This window comes from Myotis lucifugus, unplaced genomic scaffold, assembly GCF_000147115.1.
Source record: "Myotis lucifugus unplaced genomic scaffold, Myoluc2.0 scaffold_80, whole genome shotgun sequence".
NCBI classification, from domain to species: Eukaryota; Metazoa; Chordata; class Mammalia; order Chiroptera; family Vespertilionidae; genus Myotis; species Myotis lucifugus.
Window position 1 is genome coordinate 2,984,678 of NW_005871128.1, and position 18,884 is coordinate 3,003,561.

The following is an 18,884-nucleotide window of genomic DNA, read 5'->3' on the forward strand; positions in this document are numbered from 1 at the left end:
ACCTTTTATTGTGTAGGATTTGCTCTTTATGGAATAGTTTTGGTGTGCTGAGAGATCTCTCTGAAAGGTCTGGCCTGTTTGTGCAACTGTGATTTTTAAGGACTTCTCTGATGGCACATAAGAGTGCATCTGTGGCCTGGCCAGAGTGGCTCAGTTGGTTGAGCATTGCCCGGTGCACTGAAAGGTTGCTGTCTGGGGCATATACAGAAGGCAACTGATTGATGTTTCTCGCTCACATCAATGTTTCTCTCCCCTCCCCTCCCCTCCCCTCCCCTCCCCTCCCCTCCCCTCCCCTCCCCTCCCCTCCCCTCCCCTCTCCTCTCCTCTCCTCTCCTCTCCTCTCCTCTCCTCTCCTCCCCCCCTTCCTCTCTCTAAGCATGTCCTCGGGTGAGGATTAAAAAAAGAGAAGAGTGCATCTGTGTGACATTTTTTCTTTTACATCTATTGAACATTGGTTTATGTATCACTCCAAAGATCTAGCATTTAATGCTTTTTCAAAAGCATATTCACAATCACCGTTTTGTCAGCCACACCTTAATTTAAATTCCTCTCAGTGCTCTCATAAAATAAGTAGAAGAATATATGATTAACCCTATTTTTAGATGCAAATGAAGTAAAAGGTCACATGCAGGTAAATTAGATACAAGAATCCAATTCTCTTGATGGCCAGGTATAAATCTAAATTCATTCGGTTATCCATTACCTGCACTTGTAATTATATATTGCCAGCATACAGTGATGGGAAAATATTTTACTTATGCTAGCAATCTAATACTTGATGCCCACAACAGAATTTTTTTTCTCACACACAGTCCTTTGCACATTAATCAGTGAGGTTTCATTCCTGAAGCATTTATTTATTTAAGCAAACATTTAAAATTAAATTATTTGATACTTATTGCTTGAGAGAAATTAAAGAAGACTTAAGTAAATGGAGATATATATTATCTACATGATCATAACACTCAATATTATTTGTTATCAGTTTTCTCCAAAGGATCTATAGATTCATGTAATTTCAATAAAAATCCCAGCAGGCTTTTTTTGTAAAAATTTCAAGCTGATCTAAAAGTTATGCAAAAGCCCAAGATAGCCAAAACAATTTTGAAAAACAACAAAGTTGAAGAAACAAAACTCTCTGATTATAAACTTTTAATAAAGGTACAATAAACAAGACACATAGATCATTGAAACAGAATTCAGAAACAGACCCACATAAATATGGTCAATTGATTTTTCAACAAAGACTCCAAAACAATTCAATGCAGAAAGGGAAAAAATATGATGGAATAACTGGATATCTAAATTAAAAGTATATGTATCAGGTCTAACTTTCATGATATGAATTATAATTTAATTAACAATTATTTGGGACTACTTCTCAGAAGGGTTATGGCTTAAACTATGACATTTGGACATCTTTTATGGAAACTGATCAAAATGACCAATGGAATAAAAAATCAAGGAACAACCCAAGTAGTAAATAATCTCCAAAGATGGTCCCCAAATAATTCTGCCCCTCCCTGTACATGCATGCAGCTCCTTCCCTCAGGACAGAGATCTATGTTTTCTCTTCTTGAACCTGATCTGGGCCTGTCACTGCTTTGTCCAGTTGACTGCAGAGAGGTGACATTCTGGGTTTCTGAGCACAGGCATTCCTCCTTCTGAATCCCAGTAGCCATGCTCTGAGGAAACTGATGCAGTCAAATGGAAAGGCCCATTAAAGGCCTCCAGCAAACAGGCCCCACTGAGCTCCCATGTGACTGCCAGCACCAAGCTGGAGCCATCTTGGAAGTGGATCTCCCACCCCCAGCCCCAGCCTCAGTCAAACCAACCTGGCTAGTGTCATGGGGAGCAGAGATGAACTGCCCCATTGAACCCTGTGCAAATGCAAAATCACAAGCAAACAAATGATTACTGTTTTAAGTTAGTAAGTATTGGAGTTGTGTATTATATAGCAATGGATAATTAAAACAACTTGCATTAGTACTGGGATATGAAGAAAACTGCCATCTACATGCCACAGATTTCAAGGAGTTTCTCTCAGATAGTATATATAGGACCAGATCAAAGGCAGACATGTAGGCCTTGCTCATATTTACCTGAGGAAAAAGTACTGGGCTTTGGAGAATGAGTAGAGGAAATTCTGGTGAAATTCTCCATACCATCCCTTCAGGATTTTGGTTGGGATTGCATAAACATTAGAGATTAATTTGGGGCAAATTGTCATCTTTGTCATATTGAGTCTTTCTATTCAGAAACATAACCTCACTTTATTTACTCAAGTCTTTGCAGTGTATGTGTGTATGTGTGTGTGTGTAAACTTTCTGAAAATTGTTTTTCTGTTTGTTCATTTTAACAGAGTATCTGCATGGGTCCAGTATTGGAATTTGAGATGAGTTGTGTTGGAGATTAGGCCCTTGGGCAATTCTTTTGGTCCCAAAGAAAAAGAGGTAAGAGTTTATATTTTCTGTGGCAATTTTACAAGATTTAGAATGTTGATAGCTTGTTTGAGGTAGGGAGGAAGCTATCTCAGAGAAATTCACTGATGTGTCAATTTGGTTGTTTCTCAAGGTTTGTTCCTTGACAATGCCCCTGTCCCACCTTCCTACACTCACCCTGGCAACAGGCAGCAATCCTAGTTTTATAAGTCACCTTCCAGCCATAGTTCCTTTCAGCCCCACTTCACAGGGGTAGTCTTGATGAGGTTGTTCTGGTGGCATCTCCTGTTGACAGCCCTGCAGCACTGCTACTTCCATTCACAGCGTGGGGCTCTGGTTCTGTATGAGATACCATGTACTGATCTCTTAAGCAGGTTTTTCCTCTTTTCATTTATTGAATTGCAGGCTGCTCGATTTTCCCCCAATCTGGTCCTTTTTGCACTTTGTCTTATAGCAGTTTCTTGGTCCTATACTTTCTTTTTCTGTCCCTGAAACAGAATTATTCCTATGTTTATATTACACTAGAGGCCCGGTGCATGGATTTGTGCACCAGTGGGGTCCCTTGGCCTGGCCTGCGCGCTCTTGCAATCCGGGACCCCTTGGGGGATGTTGGATAGCTGGTTTGGCCCAATCCAGACAGGGAGCCTGATCCTGTGTGCTGAGCGTCAGTCCCCTGGTGGTCAGTGGGCATCATAGCGACCAGCCAACCGGTTGTTTGGTTGCTTAGGCTTTTATATATGTAGACTAGAGGCCCAGTGCACAAAACTCGTGCACGGGTAGGGTCCCTAGGCCTGGCCGGCGATCAGGGCAGATCAGGGCCTTCCGGCCAGGGGCTCCCTTCCCCGGCTGCCGGCTGGGGCCTTCCTTCGTTCTGTACCACCCCTCTGTGGTCAGTGCATGTTATACCAAGCAATAGAACTCCCGGTCTCCTGGTGGTCTCCTGGTCAAACTCCCGTGGGGACACTTTGCATATTAGCCTTTTATATATATAGATTAAGTATATAGATTGGTCATTTCAATGGTATTTGAAAGGATGAAAATACTTTCCCCCTGAAATGGGAAGTTACAGAACTATCTTTCTTAGGCAGATATCTGATCATAAACAAATCTTAATGGCTCTCTGTAAAAGCCAAATTTCTCAGCTTAGCAGTCAGAATTCCCAAAAGTTTCACTCCAGCTCACCTTCTCACTATGTGCTTTTTATGTATCTGATATTTAGACTATTGCTATTTTTAGAACATATGCATAGTTTGCCATGTTGGGCATTTTGTTTTGATTTCCTGACCTGAAAAGTTCATTTATCATATAGTTATTGAATGCCTTCTATATACCAAACACTGTAAATAGTAACATTGTTGTTTTTTTAAAAAAATTTATTTCAGAGAGGAAGAAAGAGTGAGATTGAGATAGAAACATCAATTATGAGAGAGAATCATTGATTGGCTGCCTCCTGCATGCCCCCCCCCTCCCCGGTGATTTGAGCTGTAAACCCGGGCATGTGCCCTGACCGGGAATTGATCCATGACCTCCTGGTTGATAGGTCAATGCTCAACCACTGAGCCATATTGGCCAGGCAACATTGTTTTTTAAGCCAATCATGCTTAAAATTTTGGAGGAGAATTTTTTCTTTCATCAAAATTATATTTTAAGCCCTGGCTGGGTAGCTTAGTTGGTTAGAGAGTCATGCCGATACACCAAGGTTGAGGGTTCAATCCCCAGTCAGGGCACATACAAGAAGCAACTAGTAAATGTAAAAATAAGTGGAACAACAAATCAATGTTTTTTTCTTTCTCTCCCCCTAAATACAATTTAAAACACACACACATACAAACTATATTTTATTTATCTAGATGTTTAAAGTATGGAATTTTACACTGTGACAAAGTAATATGCAGAGTCTATGTATTGACACATGAGCTGAGTTAATGTCATTGGTTCACCCTGAACCAGATCATAATGCACTAGGGGAGATGAAGACACAAGCGGTGTTAGCTGATGGTAGGTTAGAGTCAGAGCATTAACACTGGTGGTGTCTGTAGGTTTATAATGAAGAATAATTCCATAAATAACTGGAAACAGCATGGCAAGAAATATGGTAGGTTCTATCACTGAGCAATTATAGATGCAAGGTGCTATAGACTGTGTTTCCCCCCTCACCCCTAAATTCATACGTTGAAATTCTAACCTCCAATATGATGGTATTAGGAGGTGGGGCCTTTTGCAGGGCCCTCATGGATGAGATTAGTGCCTTATAAAGGAGACCTCAGAGAGCTTACTTGCCCTTTCTGCCATGTGAGGACACTGTGAGAAGATGACCATCCATGAATCAGGGAGTGGGCTCTTGCCAGACACTAAATCTACCAGTACCTTGATCTTGGACTTTCCAGCCCCCAGAACTGTGAGAAAATAAATTATGTTTTTTATAAGCCACCTGGTCTTGGTACTTTGTAATAGCAGCTCAAATGGTCTATGAGAGAAAATTAGTACTAAGAAGTGGGGTCCTGCTGTAACAAATGAGGGAACAACTTTGGCATTGAATACGGGGTAGAGGCTGGAAAAGTTTTGAGGTACATGCTGGAAGAAGCCTACATTGCCGTAAATAGGCCATTCAGGGTGTTAGTGGCGAGAGCTCAGAAAGAAAAGATGAGGGCTGTAGAGCAAGCCTGCATCTTTTTATAGAACACAAGTAATTCTGCAGAGAATGGTGGAAACATTGACAGTAGAGACCAGTCTGGTGGGTCTCAGAGAGAAATGAGGAACTTGTTACTGGACACTGAAGGAAAAGCAATCCTTGCTATAAAGTGGCAAAGAAGTTGGCTGAATGGTGTTCATGTCTAGTGTTTTGTTCTGCCATTCACATTTTCTTTTTCTTTTTAAATATATTTTATTGTTTTTTTACAGAGAGGAAGGGAGAGGGATAGAGAGCTAGAAACATCCATGAGAGAGAAACATCGATCAGTTGCCTCCTGCACACCCCCTACTGGGGATGTGCCCGCAACCAAGGTACAAGCCCTTGACTGGAATTGAACCTGGGACTCTTCAGTCCACAGGCCGATGCTCTAGCCACTGAGCCAAACTGGTCAGGGCTGCCATTCACATTTTCAACTGGTCTCCTTGCCTCTGGCCTCCCCACCTCTCATCCATCCTACACACTGCTGCCAGAATGAGCTTTCCTTTTTTTAAAACATTTTTTAAAAATATTTTTTATTGATTTCAGAGAGGAAGGGAGAGGAGAGAGAGATAGAAACATCAATGATGAGAGAGAATCATTGATTGGCTGCCTCCTGCACGCCCCCGACTGGGGACCGAGCCCGCAACCCAGGCATGTGCCCTTGACTGGAATCAAACCTGGGACCCTTCAACCGCAGGCTGATGCTCTATCCCCCCGAGCCACACCCACTAGGGCCAGAATGAGCTTTCTTAATTAAATTGGAAGACCTTCTGCGTAAGAGTCTGGAAGAACTCTTCATTGCCACATTATTGTCAAACTTTGTAGTATGACCATGTCCTTCTCTTGCTCTCTAGTCTTCTCTCTTTCCATATTTCTCAATATGTGCCCTGTAATCCTGCCATATTAAATAAGTTGCCAGATTGCATCATGTTATTTAATGTCTTTATGACTTTGATCATGCTGTTTCCTCTCTTAGGATTCTCTTCCCTTCCTTCCTTGCCTTACTAACTCCTTCATGTTCTTTAAGAATTATACAAAATAATATTGAATGTAAACTGTAATTGAAAAATTTTAAAAAATAAAGAATTTTTGTATATGCCACCACCCTGAGAAAGTCCTCGTTATCATTCCAGGCTGAATTCCATGTTTTCACTTAATTCTGTTTCTTTTAGACTTCTTTTCTAGTGCCATGATTACATAGTATATTTACATCATGCTATTTCTGAATCTGCTATGTAAATTTTGGTTTGCTTAAGAGCACCTATAATGTATCAGGCACCACTGCTGAATCTAAGTGGTAAAGTGGTGATCAATAAAGATACAGTTCTTGCCCTTATGGAGCTCAGAGACTAAAGAGAAGACAGACATCGAGCAAGTAATTGTAAGTGCTCTGAAAAAGAAATATAAATGCTATGGGTAGTATAACAGGCAGACCTAGGGGATCAGAAATCTTTAGGCTCAGATTTCTGTCTTCTCCAGCGATTTTCAACCTTTTTCATCTCATGGCACACATAAACTAATTACTAAAATTCTGTGGCATGCCAAAAATATATATTTTTTGCCGATCTGACAAAAAAATGAGTATAATTTTGATTCATTCATAGCGGGCAGCTATTGTTGTATTGACTGTTTCATTTTTGTAATTTGAAAATCTAAGGGAAAAGAGGTCAGTCAGGCATTGCATGTTTTAAAAATTCTCGCAGAAACCAGTATACCTCTTGCAGCACACCGGTTGAAAATCGCCGATCTACTCCATTAGCTCCTGAGCAGCTTTGGATCAGGAAGGAAACTATTTTAGTTCTACTGGCCACTTGGTAAGGGTTTGTGAATGAATACATGCATTTCATGATGGAAAGCTTTTTCTTTCATGAGGCAACGAATTAAGATTTTAAACTGCTATAATATTTTTTGCTTTATTAAGTCCAAAGAAACTTTTTTCTAAAATTTCTACTCATTATTCCTAGCTTTGGTCCCTGGAAGAGTTCAGGATAAGTTTGTTCTTTCTTTCATAAAGTAGCCCTTCAGATATTTTAAGATAGGTTATGTGGCCCTGTGTATACCCTGTTTCTAGTAGAAGTGGAGTGGGGTGGTTAAGTATTTCCATTCCTTCAAAGTCAGAAGAAAAAGTACTTGTACTTACTTTGTGACTACCTGTGGAAGATGGTGGATTGAACACAAGCATTCACCTTGGCTATTTCTCCAAACCCCACTAAAATGACTTAAAGGATTTTTAAAAAGGCATAAATGTCTCATATTCAAAGAAAATAAATGGGAGTGAGGACATTAGCAAAAGATTTTGGAAGCTGGAGAGTAGATGGATGGGTGATAAGTTTTCACTTGTCATAATCATATTATATCCAACCCCAGAAGTGAGGCACCTTGCACCATAGACCTCCCAGAGGCTAAGAAATGTCAATGCCAAGTGTATTAAGCATACCTTTTTATTCTGACGATTTGACATCTGAGGCCTTACTGATAGTGGGGAGACTGCACCTTCCAGGGCTAGCCAATTCCCCCTGATTATAATGAGTCCCTTCCTTGCATCTTCTATATGCAAGCCAACCAATCCAGAACTCACACCACCTCCCACCTCTTCTGTCAGGCTCTTACATTCTGGGCCAATGTTGTGCTGTCCTAATCATCCCAGAGCCAGGTATAAGGTCCCTGGGGACAGTTCCCAGGCCCCAGTGCCTGCTGAAATCATTGGAACTAGCCAGTCCTAAGTCTGCTTACCCCACCTCTCCCATTCCTCTCATGAAAACGACAATAAAGGCTCTTGCGCATATTTCTCCCTCACTCCCTCTGCCTTCTGACCACCCTGGTGCTTCTCTCTGTGCTCTGTGTGGCATGGCAGGCCTCCATCTCTTGGCAACTGTGAATAACAAACCCATCTTTTCAATGGGAAGTTGCTTCCTGATCTGAATAATAATCAAATTAATAATGAAATAATAAATTCTAAAACACCAGGAATCTCTGAAAAAGAAGGGTAAAACAGGAGGGTTGCTTGAAAGTTTGTATAAGAAGCAGTTAGATTCTCCAGATCTCCCTTGCTATCCACCGCCCACCCCCTTGCCTATCACCATGCATAGCTGCCCAACTGCCCTTCTCCCACTACAGCAGTGACTTTATTTACTTTCTGAATAAAAGTGAGCCAGAGGGAGTGAGGGTACCACACTGAAAACAGAAGTGGCAAGTGCAAGTCCACATACTGAAGGGAGAAACTCTAGATCTGTTCAGCTCCAAGATCAGTAGCAATCTGGCTTAGAGCCTCATGTAGAACATTGGACATGTTTTTGTTGTTTCCTGGAAATCTAAGAAGCCCCAAAGAAAAGCCTAAAGATACAGATGATTGGGGCTTTCCTCAAGAATAACCTCAGCCAGATCACTCTATAGTAAAGTTCACCAGTTTACAATCCCTGCCTTGGTCCACACAGTTTCGAGTTCAGGTTTGAATGCCCGCTCTTAAATTATGAGTGAATAGATAGTCCATGATCCCCATGCATTTTAGCAGGGCCTCCAACATCAACAACAGAGGCAAAATTCAAGTGTAAGCTAGAACTTATAGAAAACAATTAAAACTAAGAGGGAAAAGAAAAAGTTAAAGAAAAAAACCTAGCTCATTAAAATCTGCAGAGAGATAAGAAAAAGTAACATATCGATAAAACAAATATGAGTAAAAAAACAAGAAAAATTATGAGAACAAAAAACCCCACTCTTGGAAATTTAGAATATGATAATAGAAAATAAAAATATCAATAGATGGGTTGAAGTCTCCCAGAAAGTAGAATAAAAGTGGATAGAGATATAAAATGATGGAAATCATCCAAGAAATAAGAAAAATTTCCAGCATGGAGGGACTGACATTATAGATTGAAAGGTCCCACCACTTTCCCAGCACAATAGATGAGAAATCACCTAACTCAAAGTACATTATCATGTAATTACAGTACACTTAGGACAAAAAGATCTTCTAGGGCTAGGCATTCAGAGAGAAAAACTGTCACACACAAAGGGTCAGGGATGAGAATGGCCGCAGGCTTCACAATGGAGTAGGATCTTCAAATTTCTGAAGGTAAATGATTCCTGACCCAACTACACTGGGTCCAGGAAATGAGGGAACCAGCACAGGTGAGAGGGAGAAAGCCCCAGACCAGTAGCTGTGTGGGGCAGAGGGAACAGCAGGTCCTGATTGGCAGAAGAGGGAGAGACTCCAGAATGGCTATGTCCAAGGAGAGAGACGTGATAGGACACCTAATGAAAGGTTAACATGTGGTATACAGGCAGGCTAAGGAGCCATCTCAGAAGGTAGATAAAGAAAAATTGAATTTATTTAAGGAAAGGGGAAGGGGGACGGGATACCCAAAGGGAAGGGCTGTACAGCACCGAGCCAAGGTCAGTGTTAATAGCACCCAGGAGCTGGAGTTTCATCCTTATATGCAGTCACTGGGGGGAAACTTGTCAGGGGGTTTGGGGGGCTGAGCTAGTGAGCTTGGAAAGCGGATGGAATGCAGGTGTGCGATCAGGTGTCTTCAGGACAGTTTCCATTCCTTGTATGGTCTGACTCGGGTGTCCAGCAAGTTTTTCCTGGTCTTTTGTTCTCCTGTGGTGGGAAGCTTACAAATGGCTAAGTATCATATTGCCCTATAGTCCTAACACCTAATATCTTTGAAAAACATGTTGAGAGAAGATTTACATTTCTAGAAAAGAGTTTAGGGTAAATTAATATAAGATACATAGAGAACTAAACAAGTGACAAAACAAATTCCAGGAAAACAAAAAGTTGTACAAAAGAGGAAATACAATCATCCTATACTACATGGCTCAGCAATGAAAAATATCTCATGGTCGTAACAACATAAATGATATGTAAATACTGACTGTTGATCTAATCAAAGGCTGAGACAATAATGCATTATGGGAAGGAGGAGATATGTGAGAGTATGTGTGGGTGTGGTATAGATGTGGGGGGGGGCAGTAAGTGTGTAACAGAACCATATTTTTATCTTCCATAAAAGGAAGTTGATAGATATATAAAACTGAAAAAATTTTAGAAAAGCAGTATTAAGAATAGAAATATGGCTCTAAATACTAAAAGAGACAGAAAAAAAGGATTGGAAACTAGTCCCTTGGACATAAGATTTGGGAGGGAAGCACATGAAACTCTTGGATTTTGTTTTTCATCAACTTGGTGGAACTATTTAATTTTGTAAACTATGAATATATAAACCGATTAAAAATAAAATTACGTTAAAATTTACTTGTAAATTATAAAATAATGGATAAAGACCATCTTATTGATAGTATTGACAATAAACTATTTTTTTAGTTGCTCTGGTTCAATGTTTATGCTAGACAAATGAGAGCTTACAAATTAGTGTCCAGAACATTGGCATATAGCAAATTCTCAACAAATAATAATTTCCTTCTAAATGAAAGTACCTAATGAAACTTTCTTCATGTCAAAACAAATAGAAAAAAGTGAGATGTTTTGATTTTTTTTGTCTAGCAACAAATATTATTCTATTATAAACTAGGCTACTTTTAAAAATCATAATTTAATATTAGAAAAAGTTATAGTTCTGTAGCTACAATGTGGAAATCAAATAGCTTACAATTGATTTAAATTGTTTCATGTTTCCCCAAACCAATATGATGGTTAACAAATCAAAAGGAAAAATATGCTAGTTAATCATAGCATAAGCTTTTTTCCTAATATGGTATAAGCAATTTCACATTCTTACTGTATGACATCTTAGGGTGTGTATTTTCTTAACTCTCAGAGGAAGATTAGTAACGTATCATGTGCTTTTTTTAAAAACCACATTGCTACCCGACTTTAGAGCTCTGAAAAGCCCATGCTCCTTACATTATAATTAAGCAGTGATGTAATCTGATCTGGATTTGTGTCTGAAATAATCACAGGCAATTTCACAGTGACGTTTGCCTTGAATTTTTGTTTTATGAATGAATTCTCCTGGAAAATAAAAACTTTCTAGAAATTCTGTTTTAAAGGTCTTCTGTGAACTTCACAGATATTCTCAAACAGTATAGTATTATTTGTTCCAAAACCCATGTTCCCCAATTTGGTATCAACTATCAGTACCATTTACCAAGGCTATCTCTCATATATGAGATTTCAGAAGGTTCCTTATGTTCAGTCTGCTCTCATCTGCAGTCTACAGTTCTGCAATTCATCATTTTACATTTTTTACACTTTCCACATGTCAATTACACATCCTTTTAAAATGCAAATGGTGAAATAAAAATCCAAATGGTGATGGCCATTCACTACCTAATATTTTCCCCCTTAATAACCGGGATCAAAAAAAGGAAGCTGTAAAGAGAGAGAGAGAGAGAGAGAGAGAGAGAGAGAGAGAGAGAGAGAGAATGAATTGTATTCCTTAGAATAGGGTCACCGCCTCATTAGAACAGAGTTATCCAACCAGCAGCAAAAGCTAGGGCTCCAATGGTCCCTGCTGTATCTGTACTGCAGATGCCCACAGCCTACACAGCTCACACCTGCAGAATGCCTGGAAACGCTTTGATGGATGGGAGCAATTTTCAGTAACATAGGGAATGATGCTGCTTTGTGCAAAACTGTTCCCTTTTTCTTTCAACACAAAGTCAAGTTCTATTTGCCCAATGACACAGCATTTCATTAACAGTGTGCTTTTCTAGCCAGGAGGGTGGTACTAAGGCATGATCTTTGAACAGCATGGCAGGCTTCTGAGGAAAAATGACATACTATATAGATGGACATTTATCTTGTTTAATTAGAAAAGGTCATGAGGCTTTTTGTCTTGTTTTATTTTGTAGACAACAATCACTGATATACGGGTCAAAGGAGCCACATTTATAATAAGAAGAGAATGAGGAAAAAGAAAAAGAATTAATTCAATTAATACTGATTAAAAGTAATATAATTAATAAACCACTAAAATCTATATTTTTGGCTTTTTCCCCCCACTATGAATGGCCCACCCATTGAGTAAACATTTAGCTGACAAGGAGGGTTTCTCAAAGTTTTTGTGTTGGTTAATGGTTCAAAATTTATATATCTCCTTTTATAGGATAGAAGCAGTTTTATTGAAGTTATTTGAAATACCAGACACATTTGAAATAACATCCTGCAGAGGCTGGAGGTAGTACAGACACTCTGATGATAATAATAATAATAAAAAAAAGACTGGAAAATTAATATGTAGCACATGTAAATTGAAAAGTAAATTTGCATAAGGACTCCTTTTCAAGTTTTATAATTTACATGATTTATTCTTTTATTTGGTCATTTCCTTACTTGTCTCACAAAGAATTAGAAGTAGTCCTGAAATAAATATGAAAATATAAATAATTTTAAAATCTGTATTAGCTAAAATGTAAATAGGAGTAAGCCAAGATCTTGAAAAAATGTACAGAATTCAGAAATGAAGACAAAAAGGATAAAAGAAGTTGTATTAGCTAAGCTAAATAAATGTTTGGAAATCGAATTCATTTTTGTTGACTATTACATTTTCTCTAAGCTATTGAAAACCATAGCCATTGCCCTGACTGGTTTGGCTCAGTGGATAGAGCATCGGCCTGCGGACTGAAAGGTCCCAGGTTCGATTCCGGTCAAGGGCATGTACCATGGTTGCAGGCACATTCCCAGTGGGGGCTGTGCAGGAGGCAGCTGATCAATGTTTCTCTCTCATTGATGTTTCTAACTCTCTATCCCTCTCCCTTCCTCTCTGTGGAAAATCAATAAAATATATTTTAAAAAAAGAAAAGAAAACCATAGCCATAAAGTTTGGAGAGTGTGAGGCAAGTCCCTCAGCAGACTTATTTAAGTGCTTTGCACTTTGTAGACATTTAATAAATTCCTGTTGAACTGAGAAAATTTTTCAAGCTTTACACCTTTAGTAGTTAGAACATGAGACCAATCAATTATTAAGTCTTGATGCTATTATTATAACAGATTTTTTTGTTGTATTTGTTTTTATTTTTCTAATTTTAAATGTAGTGTATGTTCATTGTATATAATTATGTACTTAGATATTAAAAATTTAAATCTCACATACCATCAGATCTCTGTGAGGGAGGAGGAAGAAGATGATGACATACCATAAAGATACTGAAGTAGGGATCAGAAAACCTGCATCCAGTCAGGGCACTGCTACTAGCTGGGCTAGTCCATGGGAGGTAAATAGATTTCATCTTTAAGCCAGATCTCTGACTGATAGAAGCTGCCTAGAGTGCTCCTTGGCCTTTGGTCACATCTGGATTCAGCAGGAAAACATGCCATCATGTGAACATAATTTTGCCAGTGGCCACCCTGGAGTCTATTATTAAATTTATCAGTGATATGGCTTGAACTGTGGTAGGCAATTAGACACACATGAGCTGAGCAAGGACGATGGACCAGGTACAGAAGGTCAGCAGGGCAGAAAGCCCTGGGTGGCTAGCGATGTGCAACTGGACAAACAAGGACTTTGACCCCAGGGTGACCTTTCCTCCCCTAATATATGGTTGGTCATGCGGTTCAGACCCTCACCTGACCTTTCCTCCCTTGGCATGTTGCTAGTCATGCAGGTTAGACCCCCTTAGAGGAGGAACAGAAAAGGGGGCCAGAAAATAGCCCTTAAATATTAAGTAACCAGGACAACGAGGTTCTGACAGAATCAAATATATCTAGGCCTGTTATGTTTCAGCTCTAGGCCCAGGAAAGCATCAAAACCAGACAAGCGACACTGGCTGACATCAGGACCAGCTGTGTTGATTAATGACCCCCTGCCCTGGCACCGACCAGTCAGTGGAGACCATGACCCTGAGAGAACACACCTGGAAAGCTGATGAATAATCTATTGGGATAATCCCCTGAGACCTACAGATAAATTACCCTTAAGACAGAGAACCCAGTACCAAGCTCTCCCTGGTGCACACCGGCGCCTTTCCTCACCCTCTTCCGCTGGAAGCATTGTCCTTGCCTCTCTTGCTTCTAAGTTTGCCTCTGTAACTTGTTCTCTAAGCCCATGCCGCTCAGCTGGCTCACTTCTTCCATCACTCAGCTCTTCCACCTCTGTGACTTCCTAAATAAACTTTTGCTTGTATTTGAGTCTTAGCTCTGAATTCTTCCTTAGCCAGAACTCTGGGGACTGAGGTTGCTGAACAGAGGTCCATTTGCTGGTAACATTTTGGTGCCATTTTCACCACCAACAGAATTACATTATTTATATAGTGTCTTTCAACTCTAATATATCATTATTAGGTAAAGAAAAATCACAGTTGAAGTTTTCAGGAATATTTAAACATACAGTTTTCATTGTTATTTAGGTATGGCAAGGCCAATAAATCAGGAGATGACTGCCATGAAAACGGAAATTTATTATACTCACAGATCCCGAGAGGAAAGGGCACACCCCATCATGAGGATCACACAAGGAAGCATGGGGTAAGTCAGAGGCAGAGGGAATAGAGGGAAATGTTGGCAAGAGCCTTGACTGTGGTTTCTACAAAAAGAAACCGGTGAGGAAGGGTAAACAGGTTTAGGATTCTCTAATTCAAATAATTCCAGTGGGGTCTGGAGCACAGGGGCTGTCAGGGAGGAGGTGGTTGGGGGTGTGGGCTCTGGATTGGTTGGTTTCCAGTCCCTCTGGAGTCATCAAGGCCCCAATTTCAAAGCATTAAGATACAGAAAATAAAAAGACATGGTTAACACAAGGCACTTCTTAGAATATCAGGGTTTTTTTTTTGCATTTCATTTAATTCAATACAGTGTCTCTTACTGCTATGAATTCCTTTGATTATGGGGAGAAAATGTAAGCAACAAGTAATAATCTGTTCTTTTCCAAATGGGAGAGTGCTCAGACATCTGAAAGAGATATCCCCTAAACACTCCTATATTGTTTTGGTTGTACTAACAGCAGTTTGGGTCTAGTTGTCCACTGTTAACAACAAGTTCATGATCTGTTATTGAATATTTTCAGAATATTACTCACAGTTTATTGTTGAGACTGCCAAATCCAACCAATCAGTTTATGACTGCCCATCTGGTGGCTAGACATCACGATAATCTTACCTAAAGAGAAAGACAGTCAATATCATAGATTATTATATCTTACTAGAGGCCCGGTGCACAAATTCATGCACAGGTGGGGTCCCTCGGCCTGGACAGCGATCGAGGCCTATCAGGGGGCCGGCCGGCTGGGGGGAGGGACCCCAGGAGGTTGGCTGGCCAGGGGAAGGGGCTGTGGGAGGTTGACTGGCACAGGGGTTGGGGCCATGGGAGGTTGGCCAGCTGGCCCCCAGATCAGGGCCTATTAGGGGGCTGGCCAGGGGGAAGAGCCATGGGAGGTTGGCTGTGGAAGCTCACTGACCACCAGGGGGCAGCTCCTGAATTGAGTGTCTGCCCCCTGATGGTCAGTGCGCATCATAACGACTGGTCGACCGGTCATTCTGGTCGTTCTGCTATTCGGTTGCTGGGCTTTTATATATATAGACTAGAGGCCTGGAGCAAAAATTTGGGCACTTGGTGGCGGGGTGGGGGGGGGGTCCCTCCACCCAGCCTGCACCCTCTCGCAGTCCTGGAGCCCTTGGGGGATGTCCGACTGATGGGCCTCCACCACCGCCACTGCGCTTGCCAGCTGTGATCCCAGCTTCTGGCTGAGCGGCACTCTCCCTGTGGGAGCACACTGACCACCAGGGGGCAGCTCCTGTGTTGAGTGGGATCAGGCCAAAACTGGCTCTCCAACATCCCCCGAGGGGTCCTGGATTGTGAGAGGGTGCAGGCCAGGCCGAGGGACCCCACTGGTGCACGATTGGGGCCAGGGAGGGACGCGGGAGGTTGGCCAGCTGGGGAGAGACTATGGGAAGGCTCCAGGGCATGTCTGGCCCATCTCGCTAAGTCCCAATCGGCCGGACCCCAGCAGCAAGCTAACCTACCAGTCACCTGTCTGCCCCTGGAGGTCAGTGCACGTCATAGCGAGCAGTTGAGCATCCTTAGCATATCATTAGCATATTATGCTTTGATTGGTTGAACGGACGACCAGACACTTAACATATTAGGCTTTTATTGTATGGGATTGCTAGCTCTTTTATGACTTTAAAAAAAAAGAGATTCTTTGCAGAGAAAACGCCATCGTTGTTTAACATGGCACTTCCCTCCTTGTTTTTTCTTTTTTTAATCCTCACCTGAGGATTTTTTTAATTGATTTTAGAGAGAGAGGAAAGGAGAGAGGGAGAGAAACATTGATGTGAGAGAGAAACTTGATCAGTTGCATCACATACGTGCCCTGGAGAGCAGCAAGTGTCAGACTAATATGGTTACTTTAATTAAGCACTGAGATTTTTAGGATCTAACAAAAGAAAGGAAAAAGAACAATTTAAAAAGATTGGGGGGGGGTCAAAAGAAAATTATTGACCTTTTTTTAATGTTATGGTAGATAATTAGTTTTAAATTTGTAGTAGCAAAAAGTAATTGACACTGAATAATTGTTCCTCAGGGTGTTCTATTACAGTACTTGATTATAAATGGTAGGGCATGAATATTCCCGAAATACAGAACACAATGGAACAGAACATTGAATATTTTATTGAAAATTACAATTTTTAAATTATTGAGAAAGATGAAATGATTGTTTATAGTGTCACCTTAGTCATAAAAAACACGAATCTAATCCTGGTTTTGTGTCAGAGTACTATTATTTTAGTGGTTGCTCACCTATTGTATCACAGCTATATCTATTTATCTATGTTTTATATATCTCAACACTGTTAAAAAAATCTAATTTTCAGCCCTGACCAGTTTGGCTCAATGGATAGAGCATCGGCCTGTGGACTGAAAGGTCTCAGGTTCGATTCCGGTCAAGAGCATATATCTTGGTTGCGGGCACATCCCCAGTAGGAGGTGTGCAAGAGGCAGCTGATCGATGTTTCTAACTCTCTATCCCTCTCCCTTCCTCTCTGTAAAAAATCAATAAAATATATTTTTAAAAAATCTAATTTTCATACAAATAAATTATTTTTTATTTTCTCTTAGTCTAAGATGTCTTTTAATAACTAATTAAAGTGTTAAATTGTGTGACAAAAAGCTGTTATTTGTTCTATAGGCTATTTATGAGTGAAAGGATATTACAGGCTTTCTTGGTATGTGTTTTAAAAGCATCACATCTTTTGGTTCCTGTATAACTTCTTACATTTTCAAGTGGAAGACAATAGAAAGTTACTTGATTTCCTTTCTCCCAGAGGCCAATAGAAAATGGCTGTAAAACTAGAAATAATGCTATTCTACCTAAGCTGGTTTCTGGGTTTCCTAAGATGTTCATGAGCTATAGCTGAAGAGATGCTTCACTTGAAAAGAAAAAGGAACTGGCTCAGTCCTCTTCTGGTCCAACTCCTATCAACAACTTCCCCCCTCCAATCTCTGCTCATCCATCTGACCCTTTGTTTTGGTGGTGGGAGAGGAGCAGGAATTAAAGGTAAGATCGTGCTGTACCACCACCTCAGAAATGGGGAGCACAGTTACCCCTAATGTATTGGTACTATGATTTACTCAGCCTGTTTAATAAACCCATACCTGTGCCCAGGTAGATGGGAAATGGTGAGAGGAGAGGCAGCCCTTGCCAAAACCACCAGGCTGGAACAGGGAGCTCACTATTGCCAGGAGAGTGAGGCAGATGCATTCTGAGGTAACCATTCCTGCTGATTCTCTCACCTGCTAGCTTCTGCATCTGTCCTTATATGGTCCTCATGTGCTCCTTCCTATCCAGTTGATATCCCTGGACATGATTTCTTGATTGCCTACCAGTGGTTCTCAACCTTCCTAATGCCACAACCCTTTAATACAGTTCCTCATGTTGTGGTGATCCCCAACCATAAAATTATTTTCGTTGCTACTTCATAACTGTAATTTTGCTACTGTTATGAATCATAAGGTAAATATCTGATATGCAGGATGTATTTTCATTGTTCGCGACCCACAGGTTGAGAACCGCTGGAGGGTATCAATCTTCTCTCCCATTTTGTTGGAGAACTAGCCTTATCCCTTTCAGGCTAGACTTCCTTCATTGCCATTACATCCTGGGGTGACATTGATTGAGTTGTATAAAATAATTCAACACTCCTCCGGCCTGGATAGATTGTAATGAGTTTTAGGGGTTGTCAAATTTCAAGGCTCTGTTTCATACCACACATATTGCAAAGTGCTTAATAATTATCCATGAATGAGTAAGCTTTGAAAGAAGATAGAAACCATTATGAAATAAATGACAGTTATAAGTGAGGCTTATTCAGAGAAACATTATTTTTAGTATATTTTGAACACCAGATAAATGTCAAAGAAACCAATAAAAAAATAGTAAGACCTGCTGAAATAGCATAAATTCACATTGATAGCTGCTGCAGACAAAATGGAAATGTTCTTTACATGGTTGTGTGAGAAAATGTTTCACAAGGCTACCAAAATTCTATCTTAGGATGTCATTTTGGATACTAACAATTTTCAAGGTTTTTTGGTGGATTCTTTAGGGTTTTCTATATATAGTATGTTATCTGTAAATAATGACAGTTTTACTTCTTTCTTTCCAATTTGGACGCCTTTTATTTGTATTGTTTTATTGCTGTGTCTAGGACTTCCAATACTATACGAATAATAGTGGTAAGAGTGAGCATCCTTGTCTTGTTCCTGATCTTAGAAGAAAAGCTTTCAGCTTTTTACCATTGTGTATGTTAGCCATGGTCTTGTCATATACAGCCATTGTCAAGTTCAAGTAAGTTCCTTCTATACCCACTTTGTTGAG